Genomic DNA, 9,672 nt, shown 5'->3' with positions numbered 1-9,672 from the left:
TAATGGCTTGAACCATTATTCTGCGGGCTTCAAAAAGGAGAAGAGGCAGCACTTTTCTCAGCATGCGCATTAGCCCAAAGCATGTGGCAGAGAGAGTGGTAGCCTGCTGCATAAAGCTAAGGTTGGAGTCCAGCCAGATGCCTAAGCTCTTTATGTGGCACTTTGGTTGGGGTATGGGCCCCATGCATGGTGGCCAATCTGACAGAGGGCTGGGAATGGTTGGATTGCCCAGCACCATGAGCTCAGTTTTCTCGCCATTTAATTTCAAATGCGAGATGGCCATCCATTGAGCCACCGCTACCAAACAGTTACTTAAGTTGGACGGGGTGGAGTCTGCTTGGTTCATAGATACAACTAATTGTGTATCATCGGCGTAGGTTATTATATCAATGCCGAAGGAGTGCACTATGTCGGCTAACGGCTGCATGTAAATATTAAAAAGAGTAGGGCTCAATGAAGAGCCCTGAGGTACACCTTGATCCAGGGGCCAGACTTTTGAGTAAGTGGTACCCTCAACTACCCTGAAAGATCGATTCTCCAGGAATGACTGGAGCCAGTGCATGGCCTTCCCAGAAATTCCCATCTGATTGAGGCGGTGAAGAAGAATGTTGGTGTTAACGGTATCGAAGGCGGCACTGAGGTCAAGCAACATAATTGCTGCAGTGCCGCCTTGATCCATTTGCTTCCTGGCCAGCTCAGTTACCGCCAGGAGGGCCGCCTCAGTTCCCAATTTTGGGCGAAAGCCTGCTTGGGAGTCGTGGAGAAGATGATGGTTCTCTAAAAATTGAGTAATAGATGAATTGACATGTTTTTCTAGGAGTTTGCTGATCCACGGAAGGAGGGAAATAGGCCGATAGTTGGCCATATTGCCTGGATCCAGAGTGGGTTTCTTCAGCAAAGCCCTAACCTGTGCACATTTCCATGCGGTAGGTACTGAACCTGTGGAAATAGATGAATTTAGTATATTGAGGATGACAGGTTTGATAATGTTCTCAATTTTTACTAACTGATGGGGAGGGGCAGGGTCTGTAGGAGATCCGGATTTTATTTTCATCATAATGGTCGCCAGTGAGTTCTCATCCAGCAGTGGAAACTCATCTAGTTTTGGAGTCGTGATGTTAGGTAAGCTGGTTCCAGTATCTTGGGATAGATTAGGTGAGCTAAAGGCAGAAGCAATTTTTTGTATTTTGCTGTGGAAGTACTCGGCTTGACTTTCACAGCGGGCCTGAGCTGTACTCGGATCAGCAAGAACCACGGGGATATCAACCAGGAATTTTGCTATCTGAAAGATTTCTCTAGAAGAGTTGGAGGCAGTTAGAATTTTTTCCTCGAAGTATAAGGTTTTGGTTCGTCTGATTTCTAATGTATATTTTTGAATGGCTTCAAGGTGTGTGGTTTTGTCTTTCTTACTACGGGAAATCCTCCAGTTTCTTTCAGATCTTCTGCATGCCCTTTTTAGTTCTTTAAGTTCAAGAGCGTACCAAGGTGATTCCTTGGACTTAGTTTTTTCTTTAAGAGCTTTGATAGGAGCGATAGAGTCCAAAGCAGTGCACAGCCATTTGATGTAGTTCTCATATTGTACTGCAGGGTCTGTTGCCCTTTGGGGGGGAGGGGCCGAGAGTAAATTGGCCCATTGGTCTGGGGAGACTTTGGACCAGTCTCTTCCAAGAAGGGTTGTACGAGGAGAGGACTGAGTTGGCGTGGCTGGAGTCCACTGAATAGGTATTAGACAGTGGTCTGTCCAGGTAAGAGGTAATGGGGTCCCTACTTCTAGTCTATTATCATTGCTAAAAACACCGTCAAGAAGGTGGCCCTTTTCATGCGTAGGCATAAAGCCTTTCTGTGTAATCTGGAGAGCTGCCATACTGTCCAGAAATGCCTTGGCCATGGAGTTGTTAGGATCATCTAAGTGAATATTTATATCTCCTAATACAGAGAAATTGGATCTACTAACCACAGAGTTAGCTATTTTTGACTGGAGTGATTCAATGAAATCCCCTATTTGATTGGGGGGGGCGATAGATAAGTACACCAGAGAATGAATCTGTGGGTGAAAGTTCAAGAGTGAATAGCATGCTCTCACAGTTGGAAATATCGGCCGATGAGGTTCTACTGAGGTAATGATTTTTATGAAGGATGCCTAGGCCTCCTCCTCTACCTTCTGATCTATCCAATCTCTGCAAGGTATATCCCATTTGCAGAATAGAGGTGATATCCATGTCAGAGGCGTCTCTTAACCAAGTCTCCGTCAGAAATATTGCATCTGGTTCATTTTCCTCCAGCAGGAGAGACATTTGTGTGGCATGTTTGGTCAGTGACCGGCAGTTTAGAAGAAACATTTTGTAGATTTTACTAGAAGGGGACTTATCTAGATAGCTGGTCAATGAAAATTTACAGTGTAGACAGACCCCGGGTGGAGAGTCCGGGAGGATAGAGTGCTGACAGATGTGATTGATCGGAGGCATTAAGTTTTTTAGTGTGATAGCATCATACCTCATCGGTCTGCCCCGCTCTGTACCACCTCGCACAGGGGGTATGGCCCCTGGTCCCGTCCGGTCGCGGACGGGCGCAGACGGGCTTGCCTTCGGCGCGCCGCCAGCGCGCCCACTGCGCCCGCCCGCTGCGCGGACGGGGGACTTTGATGTTTATATCCAGTGTAGGGGGCGTGAGGAGGGTGGGATCGCCGATCAACTATACCGCGATCCTACCCCTACCCAAGATGGCGCCCAAAATGAATTCAGCGCCGAGCGCCCGAACTAGCGAGGCTTTCCAGCTGAGGAGGGGGTGTGAGGCCGCCCTGGGCAACGTAATGCTTGCACCAAAGGTAGGGCCAACAGGATCTCTAAAATTGACCCGGTTAAAATATTTATAGTTCTTAAAAATAAAGCTTTTGCAATCAATAAATCCTGTTCGTTTTTCCTATTCAAGAGGAGCAAGAGTGCTCAAGGGCCCCCGGCTTCCGCCTCAGGGGTGAAAAAGGAGTATGACAATACCTCAGTTGAATGAAGAGGGACTCCTTTTGTATCCTGGGAGGGTGGGATCGCCGATCAACTAGACCGCGATCCTACCCCTACCCAAGATGGCGCCCAAAATGAATTCAGCGCCGAGCGCCCGAACTAGCGAGGCTTTCCAGCTGAGGAGGGGGTGTGAGGCCGCCCTGGGCAACGTAATGCTTGCACCAAAGGTAGGGCCAACAGGATCTCTAAAATTGACCCAGTTAAAATATTTACAGTTCTTAAAAATAAAGCTTTTGCAATCAATAAATCCTGTTCGTTTTTCCTATTCAAGAGGAGCAAGAGTGCTCAAGGGCCCCCGGCTTCCGCCTCAGGGGTGAAAAAGGAGTATGACAATTCCTCAGTTGAATGAAGAGGGACTCCTTTTGTATCCTGGGAGGGCGGGATCGCCGATCAACTAGACCGCGATCCTACCCCTACTCAAGATGGCGCCCAAAATGAATTCAGCGCCGAGCGCCCGAACTAGCGAGGCTTTCCAGCTGAGGAGGGGGTGTGAGGCCGCCCTGGGCAACGTAATGCTTGCACCAAAGGTAGGGCCAACAGGATCTCTAAAATTGACCCGGTTAAAATATTTACAGTTCTTAAAAATATAGTTTGTACTATGTTGTGACTTGGACGTAGCCTATTGCTTGGGTCAGGCGATTGGCATGAGTGTAGAACTACAGTGCATTGCCAAGATTAGGTCTATATTGTTCTCTAAAGAAACCTGAGCATCGTTAATGGACAAGCTATTCGATGGCTCTCGCCTTTTAAGCAAGAAAGTGGACTAGGCCCCAGGCAGATTCCTTTGGTCTGCCTGCCTCCGCCACGTAATTTCATCACAAATCTCGTCCCCTTTTGGTTACTGTAGGGTTTTTCAATACTGCCAGCGCCAGACCCTGCTGCAAACCCAACAGGTCTCCCAGTTCTTTCAAAGCCATAGCACATAAAGGCAAAGTCCGGGACATCATGCCACTGAGGGGCCTGCTGCTACAACTGGTGTAGCTGCAAAACCTCTTTGTGTCCGTCCAGACACTTACTCACCCTATTGTAGGCCGTACCCAACATTTTCTCCAGTGAATTAGATTATGCCAGTGGCAGACCCCTCTCCCTATTCCACCCAGACTTAACAGTGGCGACGGATGTATTACTTCTGGGATGGGAAGGCCATATGAGAGACAGAGACTAGGGAACCCTCGTCACAGGCAGACCCAACTCCACAACAAGCTGTTGGAGTTGCAAGCATTTCACTTGGCGGTGAATGTCTTCCTGCCCACCATCACAGGATGGCTAGTGCAACTTCTCACAGACAAGACAGTCAATGATGATGGTCTCATCAGGAAGAGTCACACTTGAACTTGTTTACTAGCGAGCCGAGGATTCACTGGCTGCAGTTGTTTGGTCCGACGAACGGGCCCTGGAACTGCTTAGTTGAATTTGACTTCCTCCCAGGTACACTGCCCCGAAATACAGAAGAATCCTTACTGGGTTGTATTGAATATAGTTGAGAATCATATTGGAGAAGCGGCGATATACCATCCTGATAAGACCATGGTAATTAACTGGAATGGTTGAAACATTGACTATACAGGGACTATTTCATATAAATGATAGCTTCTAAGAATCGCCTTTGCTTAACTTGTATTGTACAAAAGTATTTACACCCCTGTTTCTGTGTGCCAAATGTGGATAGGACTGTTTTATTATCAAATCACTTTCAACTTTAGCACTGCGCAGTCATCACTCAACGATGTATATATACACTTGCTGCTGAGAACACAATTAGAATTTTTGGAATTGAAAAGACTTCATCTGAATTCTAATCTTGATAAAAATGGTGAATTAATATCTGGCTAGGGCCTGCATATGTGATAGAGACCAGTGAGATAATGAACTCACAGACCTTTGTAGTTGTTCACAGTGCACATGGGAAGTGCTTCTATGCGTCTACGCTTGTCACTTCTGGAGCAGGATGATGTGACACTGAGCTGCATGATGTTTCCTACTGTGTGCAGCAGGACTACTTTAAAGTTTGAGGATCCAGTCTGGCATGTGGGGAATATTCACACGGTAAGGAATCTGTAGGTAAAGGAGTATCCACCAGAAAGAGCGTTACCGAAGGCAAGTAACTGGTTTGTTATGTTTTCCTGCTGTTGTATATTATCTAATTCCGGGTGGTGAATTCCGCTTGCAGAGTTTCGCGTACTCCGCGGAGCTCGCGGAGTTCCTAAAAACTCTGCACGTGGAGCGTAGCAAGGTTTTTTTTCAAGCTCGCGCTCTTCAACGTCATGTACTGGAGCGAGGAAAATCCACCTCCTGATGAGATTTTCCTTGCTCGCGCTCACCACGGTCTTGTTGGCGAGCAAAATCCACTTCCTGGCGAGATTCGTTGTCGGATTTCTCAACGCGAAAGGTCGCGGCAGGTCACTACCACTCGCGTTGAGAAACCTTCCTTCGCATTGACAAAGCTGCCGCTCGAGTAAAGCAGCTGCACCCTCTTGCGCTGCACATGATGCCATTCACGATTAATTTTACAGGGCATGACAAACAATCGGAGATCAAAATCACCACGAACGGCATGACCCTTACGCACTCCGCTGCTCGTAGAACTCCACGTAGAGCGGCAGAGTTTTTTTTAAAACTTTGCGGAGTTCTTCATTGAGGAACACCGCCTAGGTTTAATCTTATCATGAAAATATAGATATCAGTCATATGTTAAGAAACAAGGGTGAGTAGAAACCTTTTGGGTGGAGAAAATTTAAGGCATTAATATTGTGAATTTTTTGGTAATTAGTTGATTTTTGCAAGTACTAACACTTCTCTGTGTGAAGTAAAGACCTTGAGAGTTTTGTAACTTTCAGATACTTAAATTGTGGATTCTGTTGCAATTAAAACATTTTCAAGACCTGAAATTTCTTTGAAGGTTGCATGCGGGCAGCCTAAGTTATCCTGCAAGAGTGTCTTGATGAATCCTATTGCAACTACAACATGTGCTCTCTCATGTAAAGTAAGGTTGTTAGAAGCTTTTCTGCAACTCAAGATACGCCTCACTTTTCACCTCATGTGGATGCATTTCTCATGTTTAGTGAAATCTCCTTTCTGAGTATAACGTTTCTGGCTTTCCCCTCCTGTATAAGGCTTTAGTCCAGTGTGAATTCTCTCTTGTGAAATGACATTGTATTCAAGACTAAACCTTATCTGACATTCAGAACACACAAGGCTTTTTCCTCTCGTGTGAGTTCGCTCATGACAAGTGAGAAGTAATTTGTAACCAAAACTTTGCTTGCATTTCGAGCACTCATAAGGTTTTTCCCCAGAGTGGGATCTCTCATGAAGCATAACTCTGTCTTTCAGATTCAAGCTTTTATGGCATAAGGATTTTCTCCAGTGTGGAGTTTCTCATGGTGAGATATCGTTTTTCTCTGCAGCTTTTCTGGCATTCAGAGCACTCATAAGGTTTTTCATCAGTATGGAGTAGCTTATGGTTAGTGAGGCTGTGCATATTAAATAGGAATTTCTGGCATTCACAACATTGGTAATGTTTTTTCCCTGTGTGCGTCTGCTCATGTACTGTGAGATTGCGTTTAAAATTGATGCTTTTCTGGAATTGAAGCACTGAATCATTTTTGATGGTGAGTTTTCTTATGGTGCATGTAACCATCTCTACCTCTGAATCTTTTCTGACATTTAGAGCACTGATAATGTTTTTCCCCAGTGTGGATTTTCACATGTGCAGTGAGACTAGATTTTTGGCTGAAAAATTTTTGGCATTCGGAGCACTGATAAGGTTGTTCCCCAGTGTGGGTTCTTATATGCTGAATGAGACGTCTTTTTTCACTGAAACATATCTAGCATTCAGAGCACCTAAAAGGTTTTTCCCCAGTGTGGGTTCTTATATGGTGAGTGAGATTGCGTTTGTCACTGAAACATTTGTCGCATTCAATGCACTGATAAGGGTTTTCCCCAGTGTGGGTCCTAGTATGTTTAGTGAGTTTTCTTTTGTCACTGAAACATTTCTGGCATTCAGAGCACTGATAAGGTTTTTCCCCAGTGTGGGTTCTTATACGCCGAGTGAGACTGCGTTTGTCACTGAAACATTTGTCGCATTCAATGCACTGATAAGGGTTTTCCCCAGTGTGGGTCCTAGTATGTTTAGTGAGTTTTCTTTTGTCACTGAAACATTTCTGGCATTCAGAGCACTGATAAGGTTTTTCCCCAGTGTGGGTTCTTATACGCCGAGTGAGACTGCGTTTGTCACTGAAACATTTGTCGCATTCAATGCACTGATAAGGGTTTTCCCCAGTGTGGGTCCTAGTATGTTTAGTGAGTTTTCTTTTGTCACTGAAACATTTCTGGCATTCAGAGCACTGATAAGGTTTTTCCCCAGTGTGGGTTCTTATACGCCGAGTGAGACTGCGTTTGTCACTGAAACATTTGTCGCATTCAATGCACTGATAAGGTTTTTCCCCAGTGTGGGTCCTAGTATGTTTAGTGAGTCTTCCTTTGCCACAGAAACATTTCTGGCATTCAGAGCACTGATAAGGTTTTTCCCCAGTGTGGGTTCTTATATGCTGAGTGAGACTATAAAATTGCTATAATACACCGTGAGACACTCACATGCAGCATCTCCGAGTTACAGGATATTAAAGGTGCAGAAAGTTTAGCCTTCAATATACAGGCCCATGACTCCTTCATGTTCTCTGGAGCACTAATCTACCGCCCCCCAGGACCAATGGACAATTTTATGAATAGCATGGGGGAGGTAATTACTGCTTTGACGCTTAAAGCAGCTAATTTCACACTACTGGGAGACATAAACATTCACCTTGATAATATGACAGACCCAAATGCACAATGCTTTAAAGATATCATGCAGGTGCTTGGACTTAAGATTCTCACGAAAGATCCTACACATATAGCTGGCCATACCTTAGACTGTGTCTGCTCTAACCTTGAGACTATCAAGGTATCTACCCCTTTGCCTCAGACGTGGACTGACCATAGCTTTATACCATTTCACCTTACAACAAGGGAAGCCAACAGAACCCAACCAAATGGACCCAGACCTCAGAAACCAACTCCCTGTTGGACAAAAATAATCGAACATCCGGATCTACCCATATGGGTTAAAGAAAACAAACCTTTGACCACTGAGAATGTGTTTTCGGATAATCTCAACTATGAAAAATGGATGAGAAAAATAGGGGAGAAAATAACCTCGGGAGGAGCAACCAAATCAAAACCTAAACAACGGAAAGTCTCTTCCCCCTGGTATACTAAAGACCTCAAAGAGACACTACGCGCAGTACGCAAGCTAGAACGTACATGGTGTAAATATTATAAAAAAGAGGACCAAGACAAGTATAAAACAGCCAGACGAAAATATCATGCTCAAATCAAACAAAATAAAATAAACTATTTCACTAACAAAATAGATACATCTCAGAATAACCAAAAAGAGATCTTTCATGTGGTAAAGAGTTTCCGAGATCCAGGGTTTTTGTCACAGGAAATACCTCCATCACAGAGTTTCTGCAATGAAATCGCAGATTATTTTGAACAAAAAATAGTTAACATCATAAAACACTTTCCTGAAGTGATTGAAAACACCGACAATCCAGCTGTAGAAACCAGCCCAGATAAAATTAGATGGAATTCTTTTACTACAATCGATCTGCATGAGACATCCCATACTATGTCAAAAATTAAATCAGGATCACCACTGGATCCCTGCCCTCCGGCACTAGTCCATGAAATCAAAAATGAGGTCAACCCCATGATTAATTCCATCATAAACGCCTCACTCCAGTCGGGGGAAATCCCCAGCACATGGAAGACGGCGATAGTAAAACCCCTACAAAAAAAAACCACTACACGATCCATCCGTCTTAACTAATCTGAGACCCATCTCACAACTCCCCGCGTTATGTAAATGTGCCGAAACCCTGGTAAATAAACAACTCTCATCATTTCTGGAAACAAACAATATATTACACCCAAACCAGGCAGGTTTCAGAGCCAATCACTCTACAGAAATAGCACTCCTGTCAACGACAGAAACCATTAGAGCGGCTCTTGACCAGGGGAAGAAGGCAGTCCTGATTCTCCTGGATTTATCTGCAGCATTCGACACGGTGTCCCACACCATATTACTACATCGCCTAGCTGAGGCAGGCATTGGGGGCACCGTGTTGAAATGGTTCACAAATTTTCTGCTCCACAGAAAACAAATAACCAAATTGGGACACTTCTACTCAGAGGAGAAGGAGGTTAGGTCAGGGGTGCCCCAGGGCTCTAGCTTGAGCCCAACCTTGTTCAATCTGTACATGGCACCCCTGATCAACCTAATTGCCACGCATAATGTAACCACGGTTGCATATGCAGACGATACCCAATTGGTCCTGGTCTTAGATGAAGATACAGGAAAGGCTGAACAGATACCGAAAGACTGCCTAACTGCGACTTTTGGATGGATGCACAATAACCATCTAAAGTGCAACTCTGCGAAAACAGAGATCCTGCCCTTCGGGAAAAATAACATCTTTTCCCCTCTTACATGCTGGCCATCAGACGCAGAAGCCCCTCCCAATACCATCAGCGCCACACGCAACTTAGGTATAAAATTTGACGATATGCTGTCCTTTAAACAGCAATCCAAAGAAGTGGCCGGTATCTGTTT

The sequence above is a fragment of the Lissotriton vulgaris genome, chromosome 1_1, assembly GCF_964263255.1.
Source record: "Lissotriton vulgaris chromosome 1_1, aLisVul1.2, whole genome shotgun sequence".
NCBI classification, from domain to species: domain Eukaryota; kingdom Metazoa; phylum Chordata; class Amphibia; order Caudata; family Salamandridae; genus Lissotriton; species Lissotriton vulgaris.
Note: the sequence above shows the minus strand (reverse complement) of the source record.